Source organism: Martes martes, assembly GCF_963455335.1.
Source record: "Martes martes genome assembly, chromosome: 5".
Lineage (NCBI taxonomy): Eukaryota > Metazoa > Chordata > Mammalia > Carnivora > Mustelidae > Martes > Martes martes.
Genome location: NC_137892.1, coordinates 10,481,350 through 10,495,412, shown reverse-complemented (window position 1 = coordinate 10,495,412; position 14,063 = coordinate 10,481,350). Strand labels below are relative to the sequence as shown.

The 14,063-nt window shown below is 37.0% G+C and overlaps 1 pseudogene across 1 annotated transcript; it reads left to right on the top strand.

Moving 5' to 3' along the window:
* The first annotated feature begins 12,703 nt into the window (after positions 1–12,703).
* LOC308342658 (olfactory receptor 2T33-like) lies at positions 12,704–13,587 on the top strand (annotated as a pseudogene). The gene has a single exon. The product of its transcript is annotated as an olfactory receptor 2T33-like (transcript).
* Positions 13,588–14,063: the final 476 nt, after the last annotated feature.

The following is a 14,063-nucleotide window of genomic DNA, read 5'->3' as shown; positions in this document are numbered from 1 at the left end:
TTAATACTAAGTGAGAGTGACAGGGGTCAGAAAAATATAGAAAAGAAAATTACAGACAACTTCTTAAATATTCCATGATCATTAGAAAAAGGAGAGCATATATACTTCTGTCTTCTAATAGAACTGCAAAAGAGATGACTTTGTGATTTAAATATATTGTAATTTCAGCATTTTAAATTGAATATTATGAAAACAGAAGGAAAGGCAAACATGTTCCCATGCCATAGTGAAGATAGACAAGAAAATATTTATGTTTCAAAATGTTAAATTTTCACATTGCCACAATAGTCAATATTAAGTTCTCATTTTTCTATTTAATAACAGTGTAGATATTTTATTAGCAAGATAAGTTAATTTCACTGCACTTTGTATCCATAGTAAATTTTGTTAGATTTTCTCCTTTAGAATCTTGTTTGCATAGGGTAAACACATTTCAATTAGTTGCAAATAATCTTATTTTGCACTATGAAAAGACAGGATTTTCAATTAAACAAATAATTCTATATTATCACATCTTAGGAAAATATAAATACTTCCACTCATTTTATTTGAAACATTTAGTTGATTTTTCCATTAAACAATCTGACTCCAGTGAGCACTCTAACTAGTCAATAAAATTATGATGACTGTTTTCATCTTAAAAGTGCATAGTTATCTCTGATAACCCTTGAAAAGTTAAGGGTTAATTATTTCATATTTAAGAATACACTTAACAAGTAAAAAATCATAATAATAAAATGCATTTTAACTTGGAAATTCATGAATGTTGTAATTACTCTCTAAAAGCACATAGATTTATATTGTATGATGTAAGCTAAAATTTAGTGCAAATTATTATATTTTATGGTGTATATATGCTTACCTAATCATTATAACCAATAATGAGCATCTGTTCCCCCAAAATCCCATTAAATAGTTATTTAAGTATACAACTGGAGTGGAAGAAACAGAAATGCCCATAAATGGAATATGTTAATAAGTAAAATGTAGTATATGTATACATATTATTCAACCATAAAATGGAAACCTTAAGCCTTAAACCTTAAAATTCAACCTTATAATGGAAATGATATTATTCAAAGTTAAAATGGAAGAATATTCTGACATATTTTGAAGTATAGATGAACATTGAGGATATTACATTGTATGACTTAAGTCAATCACATACACACACACATACACACACATACACTATTGCATGACTCCACTTATCGGATGCACCTATATTAGTCAAATATACAAAGACAGAAAATAGAATGGTGCTTTCCAGGGGCTAGGGGGAAAAGAATAGGAGGTTATTATATACTGGATACAAGAATTTCACTTTGAGAATATGAAAATTGTCCTGTCATTAATTTTGTAATGACTGTATAACACTGTAAAAATCTTGATTCTGCTGTACTGACAGTACATTCAAAATAAGATAGTAACAAAAGAAAAGTGTATGAAAGAAACGTAGTATAAGAAACGTATCCAACACCCGACATTTACCAAGTTATCTATTGACTTTTTAAATGGGTTTAAAGTTCTGTCAATCTTCAACAATAGGGGTCTGGGAAGAGTGGAAAATAACAAGCCCACGGGTCAAAGAAATAATGTAGGGAGGGTTTTGAGGTTTCAGGAAAGTGATACTGAACTCTATAATTAGAGATTTCATTTAGGTACTAGGGGTACAGACTGCATGTTAGAGTTATGAGGATGTGCAGATCATAGATTTTTCCCAAATGCAAAATACATTTGGCAAGGAGTAAGTGTATTTTCATCATGACTAATTTTTAAATAAACAGTGAAAAGTGTCAAGTAGAAAACTGTCAGGGCAGTAATGATGCTCCAGCAATGGAGTTAGGGAATGAGTAAGCCTTTTGCACAGCATTTCTCCATCCTGAATGGCATTAGAGGAAGGGATACCTGTGTAAACTGGTAGTAAACGGAATGCCCAAGGAAGATGTTGACCCCTGCTATTGTAACTTCATTGAATTACACAATACCTTTGAGAAAGAATGAATATCCCCATGTCTGAATCTATGATTTTATTTATTCGATAAGCTAAAACAGATGAGATATGAAAATACCTTTAAAGCTTTAGATTATCTTGGCACCTTTGCAGCTCAGTCATTGGGCCTCTGCCTTCAGATCATGTCCTGATCCCAGGGTCCTGAGATCGAGCCCCGCATCGGACTGCCTGATCTGGTGGACGCCTGCTTCTCCCACTCCCACTTCCCCTGCTTGTGTTCCCTCTCTCGCTGTGTCTATCTCTGTCTAATAAATAAAATAAAATCTTAAAAAAAAAGATTTAGATTCTCTTTGGACTGAAGAAGAAATTAATTTACTTTTCTGAGTGAATGAAGAATTAAGAAATTTGTTTTCTCTTCTTTACTCAGTAACATTGTATTTGCAATTACAGTGATGGAAGTGGTCTAAGGTCATTACTGTTTTCAGTGAATAACTTAGTAACTTAACTAAATACATTAACAATTCCAAATTATGATATGCTTCCTTTTGCAAAGTGTTTTATTTTTTATTTATTATATTTTTATAACTTTTAGTATTAATATGGAAATGGTTTTTACTGCATAGATTCCCACAAAGAGTCCCTGACTCCCAGGTGCCCCCAGACCACACTTTGAGAATGTCTGGTGTAGTTGATATATAACATAGATATTTTATGCTTTTAAGAAGCTTACAGAATTTAGGGGCACCTGGATGGCTCAGTGAGTTAAGCCTCTGCCTTCTGCTCAGGTCGTGATTCCAGGGTCCTGGGATGGATCTCCACATCAGGGTCTCTGCTCAGCAAGGAGCCTGCTTCCTCCTCTCTCTTTGCCTGCCTCTCTGCCTACTTGTGATCTCTATCTGTCAAGTAAATAAATAAAATCTTAAAAAAAAGAAGCTTACAGAATTTATAGTTAGGTGCAGACATACCTATATTATGCAGTACCAGTTAAATTAGTTTCTACTTTTGTATGGAGAACAATGATTGTTTAGGAATTTTCTATTTTCCTTATGGTTGTCAAGTACAAACTAAATTCAAAAGTGGTACTGTGTCAACAGTTTTTCCTTTTGATACATGGCATTTTTTGAATTTTTTAATTTATTTTCAGCATAACAGTATTCATTGTTTTTTCACTGCACCCAGTGCTCCATGCAATCTGTGCCCTCCCTAATACCCACCACCTGGTTCCCCCAACCTCCCACCCCCCGCCCCTTCAAAACCCTCAGATTGTTTTTCAGAGTCCATAGTCTCTCATGGTTCACTCCCCTTCCAATTTCCCTCAACTCCCTTCTCCTCTCCATCTACCCTTGTCCTCTGTATTATTTGTTATGCTCCACAAATAAGTGAAACCATATGATACTTGACTCTCTCTGCTTGACTTATTTCACTCACCATAATCTCTTCCAGTCCTGTCTATGTTGCTACAAAAGTTGGGTATTCGTCCTTTCTGATGGAGGCATAATACTCCATAGTGTATATGGACCACATCTTCCTTATCCATTCATCCGTTGAAGGGCATCTTGGTTCTTTCCACAGCTTGGCGACCGTGGCCATGGCTGCTATAAACATTGGGGTACACATGGCCCTTCTTTTCACTACATCTGTATCTTTGGGGTAAAGACCCAGGAGTGCAATCGCAGGGTCATAGGGAAGCTCTATTTTTAACTTCTTGAGGAATCTCCACACTGTTCTCCAAAGTGGCTGCACCAACTTGCATTCCCACCAACAGTGGAAGAGGGTTCCCCTTCCTCCACATCCTCTCCAACACACGTTGTTTCCTGTCTTGCTAATTTTGGCCATTCTAACTGGTGAAAGGTGGTATCTCAATGTGGTTTTGATTTGAATCTCCCTGATGGCTAGTGATGATGAACATTTTTTCATGTTTCTGATAGACATTTGTATGTCTTCATTGGAGAAGTGTCTGTTCTTATCTTCTGCCCAATTTTTAATATGATTGTCTGTTTTGTGTGTGTTGAGTTTGAGGAGTTCTTTATAGATCCTGGATATCAACCTTTTGTCTGTACTGTCAATTGCAAATATCTTCTCCAATTCCGTGGGTTGCCTCTTTGTTTTGTTGACTGTTTCTTTTGCTATGCAGAAGCTTTTGATCTTGATGAAGTCCCAAAAGTTCATTTTCGCTTCATCAAATCTATTTATGAAAGACCCACAGCAAATATCATCCTCAATGGGAAAAAGCTTGCAGCATTCCTGTTGAGATCAGGAACATGGCAAGGATGCTCACTCTCACCACTCTTGTTCAACATAGTATTAGAAGTCCTAGCAACAGGAATCAGACAACAAAGAGAAATAAAAGATGTTCAAATTGGTAACGAAGAAGTCAAACTCTCTCTCTTCGCAGATGACATGATGCTTTGTATGGAAAACCCAAAAGACTCCACCCCCAAACTACTAGAACTCATACAGCAATTCAGTAATGTGGCAGGATACAAAGTCAATGTCCAGAAATCATTGGCTTTCTTATACACTAATAATGAAAATACAGAAAGGCAAATTAGAGAATCAATTCCATTTAGTATAGCACCAAGAACCATAAGATACCTCGGAATAAACCTAACCAAAGAGGTTAAGGATCTGTACTCGAGGAACTATAGAACACTCCTAAAAGAAATTGAAGAAGACACAAAAAGATGGAAGACCATTCCATGCTCTTGGATCGGAAAAATAAACATTGTTAAAATGTCTATACTACCTAGGGCAATCTATACTTTTAATGCCATTCCAATCAAAATTCCACCAGTATTTTTCAAAGAGCTGGAGCAAATAATCCTAAAACTTGTATGGAATCAGAAGAGACCCCAAATTACTAAGGAAATGTTGAAAAACAAAAATAAAACTGGCGGCATCACGTTACCTGATTTCAAACTTTACTACAAAGCTGTGATCACCAAGACAGCATGGTACTGGTATAAAAACAGACACATGGACCAGTGGAACAGAGTGGAGAGCCCAGATATGGACCCTCAACTCTATGGTCAAATAATCTTCGACAAAACAGGAAAAAATATCCAGTGGAAAAAAGACAGTCTCTTCAATAAATGGTGCTGGGAAAACTGGACAGCTATATGTAGAAGAATGAAACTCGACCATTCTCTTACACGTACACAAAGCTAAACTCGAATTGGATAAAAGACCTCAACGTGAGACAGGAATCCATCAGAATCCTTGAGGAGAACATAGTCAGTAACCTCTTTGATATCAGCCACAGCAACTTCTTTCAAGATATGTCTCCAAAGGCGAAGGATACATGGCATTTTTTTAGATTTTTTAAAAATTAATTTGGTATTCTTGTGTCTACAAAAGGTTAACAAATAACATATTGTGAACATTCTAAAGAAATTTGCAATTACAGGAGGGAAGGTGGGTAGGGGATGGTTTAAATGGGTGATGGGGATTATGGAGGACACCTGCTACAATGAGAGCCAGGTATTGTAAGTGATGAATCACTAAATTCTACATATAAAACTAAAATAACACTGTAGGGGCATCTGGGTGGCTCAGTGGGTTAAAGCCTCTGCCTTCGGCTCAGGTCATGATCCCAAGGTCCTGGGATCGAACCCCACATCAGGCTCTCTGCTCAGCAGGGAGCCTGCTTCCCCCTCTCTCTCTGCCTGCCTGTCTGCCTACTTGTGACCTCTCTCTCTCTCTCTCTCTGTCAAATAAATTAAAAATATCTTTAAAAATAAAATAAAATAAAATAACACTGTAAGTTAATTAATGAAATTTAAATAAAAATTTGGAGAAAATTAATTTGCTTTGTTAGCCATTTGTATGTCTCCTTCGGAGAAATGTCTGTTTATGCCTTCTGCCCTTTTCTTGACTGGATTATTGTTTTTTGGGGTCTTGAGTTTGGGAAGTTCTTTATAGATCTTGTATATCAGCCCTTTATCTGTAATGCCATTTGCAAGAATCTTCTCCCATTCTTTGAATTGTCTTTTAGTTCTGTTAACTGTTTCCTTTGCTGTGAAAAGACCTTTTATCTTCATGAAGTTTCAAAAGTTCATTTTTGCTTTTGTTTCTCTTGCCTCTGGAGTCATGTCTTGAAAGAAGTTGTTATGGACAATGTTGAATATGCTACTATGTTCTCCTATAGGATTTTGATGGGTTCCTATCTTACATTGAGGTCTTTCATTCATTCAGAGTTTATCATTGTGTATGGTTTAAAATAATGGCAAAATTTCACTTTTCTGTATGTAGCTGACCAATTTCACCAGCACTGTTTAATAACAAGACTGTCTTTTTTACATTGAGAAATTTTTCCCAATTTGTTGAAGACTAGATAATAAGAGAGTTATGATCCGTTTCTGAAGTCTCAATTCTGTTCCATTGATCTATGTGTCTGTTTTGTGCCAATAACATGCTACCTTTGTGATTACAGCTTTTTAATAGAGCTTGAAGGTGGGCATTGTAATGTTACCACCTTTGGCTTTCTTTTTCAACATTCCCCTGGCTATTCAGGATCTTTTCTCATTCCACACAAATTTTAGGATGGTTTATTTCCAGCTCTTTGAAAAAATGTTGATGGACTATTGATAGGGAATGCATTGAAAGTGTAGATGCTCTGGGAATAATAGATATTTTCACAATATATATTCCTCCAATCCATGATTATGGAACAATTTTCCATCTCTTTCTGTCGTTCTCAATTTATTTGATAAGCATTCTCTAGTTCCTAGAGTTCAGATCATTCACCTCTTTGATTAGATTTATTCCCCGGTATCTTATTGTTTTTAGTAGAATTGTAAATGAGATCAATACCTTAATTTCTCTTTCTTCAGTCACATTGTTAGTGTATAGAAGTGCAATTGATTTCTGTGCACTGATTTTGTATCCTACCATGAATCTGAATTATTGTATGAGTTCTAACTATTGTTTATGGATACTTTTGGGTTTTCCACACCAAGTATCATGCCATCTCTGAAGAGAGAGTTTGACTTATTCTTTGCCAATTTCAATGCCTTTTTCTTTTTTCTTTTATCTGATTACTGAGGCTAGGACTTCTAGTATTATTTTGAACAATAATGGTAAGAATGGTCATCTCTTTCATGTTCCTGACCTTAAGGGAAAGCTCTCAACTTTTCCCCACTGAGAATGATATTCACTCTGAAATTCTCATAGATGGCTTTTTTTAAAGATTTTATTTATTTATTTGACAGAGGGAGATCACAAGTAGGCTGAGAGGCGGGCAGGGAGAGAGAGAGAGGAGGAAGCAGGCTCCCTGCTGAGCAGAGACCCTGATGTGGAACTCGATCCCAGCACCCTGGGATCATGATCTGAGCCGAAGGCAGAGGCTTTAACCCACTGAGCCACCCAGGTGCCCATTCATAGATGGCTTTTATGATATTGAGGAAAGTTCCCTCTATCCATACACTCTAAAGAGTTTTAATCAGGAAAAGATGTTGTATTTTGTCAAGTGCTATTTCTACATCAATTGAGAGGACCATATGTTTCTTGGATTTTCCTTTATTAATGTGTTGTATCATGTTGATGGATTTACAAATGTTGAACTACCCTTGTATTACAGGAATAAATCCCACCTGGTCATGATGGATAATCCTTTTAGTGTACCATTGGATCCTATTGGCTAAGATCTTTTGACTATTTTGGCATACAGTTTCATCAGGGATATTGGTGTGCAATTCTCCTTTTATTGGGATTTTTGCCTGGTTTGGGGATCAGGGTAATGCTGGACTCCTAGAACAAGTTTTGAAGTTTTCCTTCTGCTTCTATTTTCTGAAACAGCTACAGTAGAATAGGTATGATTTCTTCTTTAAATTCTTGGTAGAATTCCCCTGGGAAGCCATCTGGCCCTGGACCCCCCCTTTTTTTCTTGGAGGTTTTGGATTAGTGATTCAATTTCATTACTGGTTATTGGTCTGTTGAAATTGTCTATTTCTTCAGTCTTGGTAGTTTATAAGTTTCCAGGAAGGCATCCATTTCATCCAGGTTGTTTAATTTATTGGCTTCTAGTTGCTAGTAATAATTTCTAATAATTGTTTCTATTTCTTTGGTGTTAGTCATGATTTCTCCCCTTTCATTCATGATTTTATTAATTTGGGTCCTTTCTCTTTTCTTTTGGATAAGTTTGTCCAGTGGTTTATACATCTTATTAATTATTTCAAAGAACAAGCCTCCAGTTTTGTTGACATATTCTACTGTTTTTCCAGTTTCTATTTTATTGATCTCTGCTCTAATCTTTACTATTTCTCTTCTCCTGCTTGATTTAGGTTTTATTTGTTGTTCTTCTCCAGATCCTTCAGGTGTAAGTTTAGATTTGCATTTGAGATTCTTTTTCTCTTTTTTGAGAGAGGCTTCGATGGCTATGCATTTTCCTCTTACAGCTTTGCAGTATCCTGTAGGTTTTGGATCAACATGTTTTCATTCTCATCAGTTTCCATGAATTGTTTAAGTTTTTCTTTAATTTCCTGGTTGACCCAATCATTCATTAGCAAGATGCTCTTTAAATTACAACTGTTTGAATTACTTCCAATATTTTTTCTTATGATCGAGTTCCAGTTTCAAAGAATTGTGGTCTGATAAAAGGCAGGAGATAATCTCAAAGTTTTGTTATTGGCTGAGACCCAGTTTGTGAGCCAGTATGTGGTCTATTCTTGAAAAGTTCCATGTGCAAGCAAGAAGAATGAGTATTCTGCTTTTTGGTAGTGTGTGTGTGTGTGTGTGTGTGTGTGTGTGTGTGTGTGTATGTTTGTTTTATTTTTGTTTTTCTGTGGAATGTTCTCTATGTATCTACAAAGTCCATTTGGACCAATGTGTCATTCAAAGCTCTTGTTTTCTTTGTTGATCTTCTGCTTAGATGATATGTCCATTTCTGAGAGGAGAACATTGAGGTCTCCTTCTATTAAGGTATTATTCTCAATATGATTCTTTATTCTCACTAACAGTTGGTTTATGTAGTTGATGCTCCCATGTTTGGAGCATAGATATTTACAATTGTTAGATTTTCTTACTGGATGGACCCCTTAAGTATGATAGTGTGTCCCTCTACATCTCTTACTATAAAATTTGGATTAAAATCTAATTTTTCTGGTATGACAATTGTTACCCTGACTTTCTTTTGAGGTCCACTACCATGATAAATTGCTCTCAATCCCCTCACTTTCAGTCTGGAGGTGTCCTTAAGTTCAAAATGAGTCTCTTGTAGACAACATATGAATGAGCCCTGTCTTTTTTTTTTTCCAATCTGAAACTCTGTGCCATTTCATGAGAGCATTTAGGACATTAATGTTGAGAGTAACTCTTGAAAGATATGAATTTACTGCGATCATATTGCCTGTAATGTCCCTGTTTCTATAGATTTTCTGTAAATTTCTGATCTAATTACTCTTGGGTTCTTTCTTCTTTTATAGAATTCCCATTAATATTTCTTGCAAGGCTGGCTTGGTGGTCAGATATTCTTTCAGTTTCTGCTTGTCCTGGAAGCTCCTTATCTCTCCAGCTGGTCTGAATGATAGGCTTGCTAGATAAAGTATTCTTGGCTGCATGTTCTTCTCATTTAGTGCCAGGTCTCTGGACATGTCTGACTTTATTCTAATGTTTCTCTCTCTGTAGGTAAGAAATCTCTTCACCCTTGGTTCTCTCAGGTTAACTTCCTTGGCTCTAAGATTTTCTAGTTTTACTGTTATACAGTATGTGTTGGTTGGTCTATTTTTATTGATCCTGGGAGGAGTCCTCTCTGCCTCTTGGACACAAATGTTTGTTTCCTCACCAAGATTAGTTAAGTTCTCAGCTATGATTTGTTCAAATATACCTTATCGTCCTCTCTTTCTCTTTCTCCACCCCATCAGGGATCCCAATAATTCTGACATCGGAATGTTTCATGGCATCATTGATCTCTCTAAGTCTGTCCTCATGGGCATCTAGCTCCCTATCCCTATCCTACTCTGCTTCCTTCCTTTCTGTGAGATTATATTCTAGTTCACCAATTCATTCTTATGTCTTATTTATCCTGGTTGTTGGAGTATACAGTTTAGACTGCATCTCATTCGTAGCATTTTTATGTCTGGCCTGATTAGATCTCATTTCTGCCCTTAGAGATTCTATATTGTCACTAACGGTTTTCTCAATCCTAGCTATTGACTTAATAAGTGTTACTCTGAAGTCTATCTCTGACATCTTATGTCCATATCCATTAGATCTGTGGGAGAAGCCATCATCTCTGGTTCTTTTCTTTGTTGGGTGTTCTTCTTCCAAGTCATTCTATTGAGGGATGGTTGAGAGAATGTACAGAGTCAGAAACATCAGCCATGACCCAAGCAAGATGCATCCTAGGAAAATCTGGAGTATTCAGAAGCCATAACAGAAAAAAGAAAAAAAAAAACCTACAATGTAACACAGGAATAAAATTTATAAAATTTAAAAATTAAAAAAAATAAAATTAAAAAAAGAATGAGGTTAAGAGGGTCTATAATCACTCACTGTGGACCAAGTAGGGTGTTTCAATTTTTCCTGGGTGTATTTTGGTTTGTTTGTTAGAGGATACTACTTCCAAAATTACAGGGAAAGTAAAACTTGTATATATAAAGGTAACATTGAATAGGGGAAAAAAAGGCTATAATGAAGCATAGATCTATAAAAAGATAGAGGTGTGAAAAATTACAAGTTAAAAAGCTACTGTGCAATAAAATTGATATATTAAACATCTAGTTGAAATGGAAAAAAAAATTAAAAAGAACATACCCAGAAAGAGCATAAAAGAAAGAATAAAATGAAAAAGAGAGTTGTATCTGAAAAATAAACAAGTTGTGAGACAGCGCCTGGAGCTCTATATACTATTTTTCTCTGGTGTTGGGGTTTTAAAGTCTTATGGTGTCCATAAGGTTGTCATCCTCTTTTTCTTCCAGCCTGTCTTCTGGATGAAAGTCCCATCATGCTCTTTCTTAGTGAACCTCACTTGTGCAGATTTGCCCTGCCCCCTGTTGGGGGGATGAACTCCATGGAAACTGGTCTTTTATGCTTTTGTTCTCTACCAGTTTTCACTACCCCTTCTGACGGTCAGAGCAAAAATGGCTACACCAAAACTTCTGTCCCATAGCAGAGAAATCGCAGTCTGCTCTCTTCGCTAAATGCTCCAGGACAGCCTCTGTTTCTGTATGCACCACTGACAATTGCAGCCTCCTCCAGTGCATTCCCACAGTGACTCTCTCAGAGATTATCTTAGGGACCCTGGCTAGTCCCTCCCCTTTGGAATTCTAAAACCATGAGTAGCCATGGGCTCCCAAGCTCACAAACAGCTCCTGGATTCTGTCTGAGCACTTTTCTAGAGCACTTTCCCAGGTGCTATGGCTCTGCAAGATTTTGCCTGGTTCCTAACATAGGAGGCTTTTGTGCTCTGGTGTTACACCACTTTCCAGGAACCAGCTTATCTGAAGCCGCCCCCCCCCTTTCTGTCTATCTTCCAATATCTCCCCACAGATTCATGATGCTGCATATCTCACCTTGAAAAAAGTAGCTACTTTTCTGTTGGTAGAGATCCAGATACATAACCTTTAATCTCTGGCTGATTTTGTGGGTGTTCAGAATGGTTTTGTAGATATCCAGCTAAGTTCAGGAGACCAGTTGAAACAGGGTCCCCTACTTCTCTGCCATCTTCTCTGTCCATTCAGACTCAGTATTTTAGCTCTTAGAGTTGAAAATATAAAACTTCTTCTTTGGAAAATCAATACATTCCTGACATAAATTATATCAAGAATGATGATATGATTTTGACATTTTTATTTTTATTTTTTTAAGATTTTATTTATTTATTTAAGAACAGAGATCACAAGTAGGCAGAGAGAGAGAGAGAGGGAGGAGGAAGCAAGCTCCCTGCTAAGCAGAGAGCCCGATGTGGGGCCCGATCCCAGGACCCTGGGATCATGACCTGAGCCAAAGGCAGAGGCTTTAACCCACTGAGACACCCAGGTTCCCCTGATATTGACCTTTTTAAAATTTAAATTCAATAAATCAACATATAGTACATCAGTTTTCAATACATTTTGATTTGTTTTATATGTATAATTCTTGTATCAAGGGCCTATTTTTTAAAAGATTTTATTTATTTATTTGACAGAGAGAGAGATCACAAGTAGGCAGAGAGGCAGGCAGAGAGAGAGGGGGGAGCAGGCTCCCCGCTTAGCAGAGAGCTGGATGTGGGGCTCAATCTCAGGACCCTGAGGTCATTACCTGAGCCAAAGGCAGAGGCTTAACCCACTGAGCCACCCAGGTGCCCCAAGGACCTACTTTTTATATAGTTAAACACACTGATGTAACTCAGCCTCTAAGAACTGTAATTATGCATGATACAAGGCAAGGCAAGGAACTAACATAAATTACAAATTATGTGAATAATGTCCTCTTGTTCACCTATGTTGGTGTCATGTGGTGCTAAGACACACTGATTATATCCTTGCAACTGATCAAAAATATTTGTTATCCTAATGAATCAATAAAAAGATGGGGGTACTTATTTTGAATAATTTGAAAGTGAGACTAACTTGTAAAAAGTTGAAATAAATTTTATGTCCACGTCAATTTTTTTGAAGATGGCAGATGAAAGCTCTGAAAAATAATTTATCATTATCAGGCATGTACTTATCAATAAAAATGTAATTGAAATAGTGCATTGCAAATGATGAAAATTGTCATGTATTTCTTCATTTGCAGTGTCACTTCACCTCAGATTTAATTATTCTAGGACTCTTTAATCACACAGAAGCCCATCTATTTCTCTTTGGGATGGTTCTGACAATTGTTTTCACCTCCTTCATGGGCAATGCCATCATGATTTTCCTGATACACCAAGATTTCTGGCTCCACACGCCAATGTACCTCCTACTGAGCCAACTCTCTTTCATGGACATGATGCTGGTCTCTACCATTGTGCCCAAAATGGCAGCTGACTACTAAACTGGCAAGAGTACATACCCCTGCTGGCTGTGGTTTGCAGATCTTCTTTTTCACGTTGTTGGGAGGGAGGGAGTGCTTCCTCTTAGCAGCCATGTCCTATGACTTTTATGTGGCTGTTTGCCACCCACTGAGATACCCCATTCTCATGAGCTGGCGATTATGCCTGAGAATGACTATGGGATCCTTGTTCCTGGGAGCAGATGATGGGCTCATGCAGCTGCTACCCTGAGTTTTCCATTCTGCAATGCACATGAGATCAATAATTTCTTCTGTGAGTCCCCTATTCTGGTGCGTTTCACTTGTGCTGACACAGTTATTTTCGAGTATGTGATGTACAGCTACTGTGTATTAATGCTCCTGGTCCCGTTTTCTCTCACCCCTATCTCCTGTAGTTTCATCTTAGCTGCAGTTCTCCAGGTGCGTTGTAGAGAACTCACAAGAAGACATTTGCCACCTGCTCTTTGCATCTTTCTGTGGTGGGACTCTCTTATGGACCTGGCATTTCTACCGATATGCAACCCAAATCCTTCAGGATAGCTAACAGTGATAAAGTGGTATCAGCTTTTTATACGATCTTCACTCCTTTATTGAGCCCCCTCATCTACAGTATGAGGAACACTCAAGTCAAGGGAGCCCTGAGAAAGTGTGGGAAAGTGTGCTGCCTTAGGTCATGACTAATTACATTGATTTGCTCCCAACTTAAAGGCTGTATAAAGTGGCTGTGTCGGATTTCCTAGAGAAATGTTATATATGTGTTATATCTATATCTGTTACTATTTTACATAGAAATGTGTATAGATCTCCATAGTTTGGATCTTTTCCTCTGTTGCCATAAATGCATCCCATCAGGGATTGTTAAAAATTTGTTAATCACAAATCATTAAAATGTTTTTATACCACACCACACAATAAGTATTTGTTTTGAGAAGGAAGTAAGTAGTCACACAATTTTCAACATGAGTTGTAGTTTCTTTTTAATTGTGGTACAACTTACAAACACGAGAATGCTCAAAACTGATTACTCAAACAACTTCAATAATTTGGGCTTATAACTTACCCACTAACTAGTAAGAGAGAATTCTCTCCAGACCAGAAGTGTTTTTCATGACCTTTTCAGTAAAACCACTCAACCACGATAGAATTACCAGTC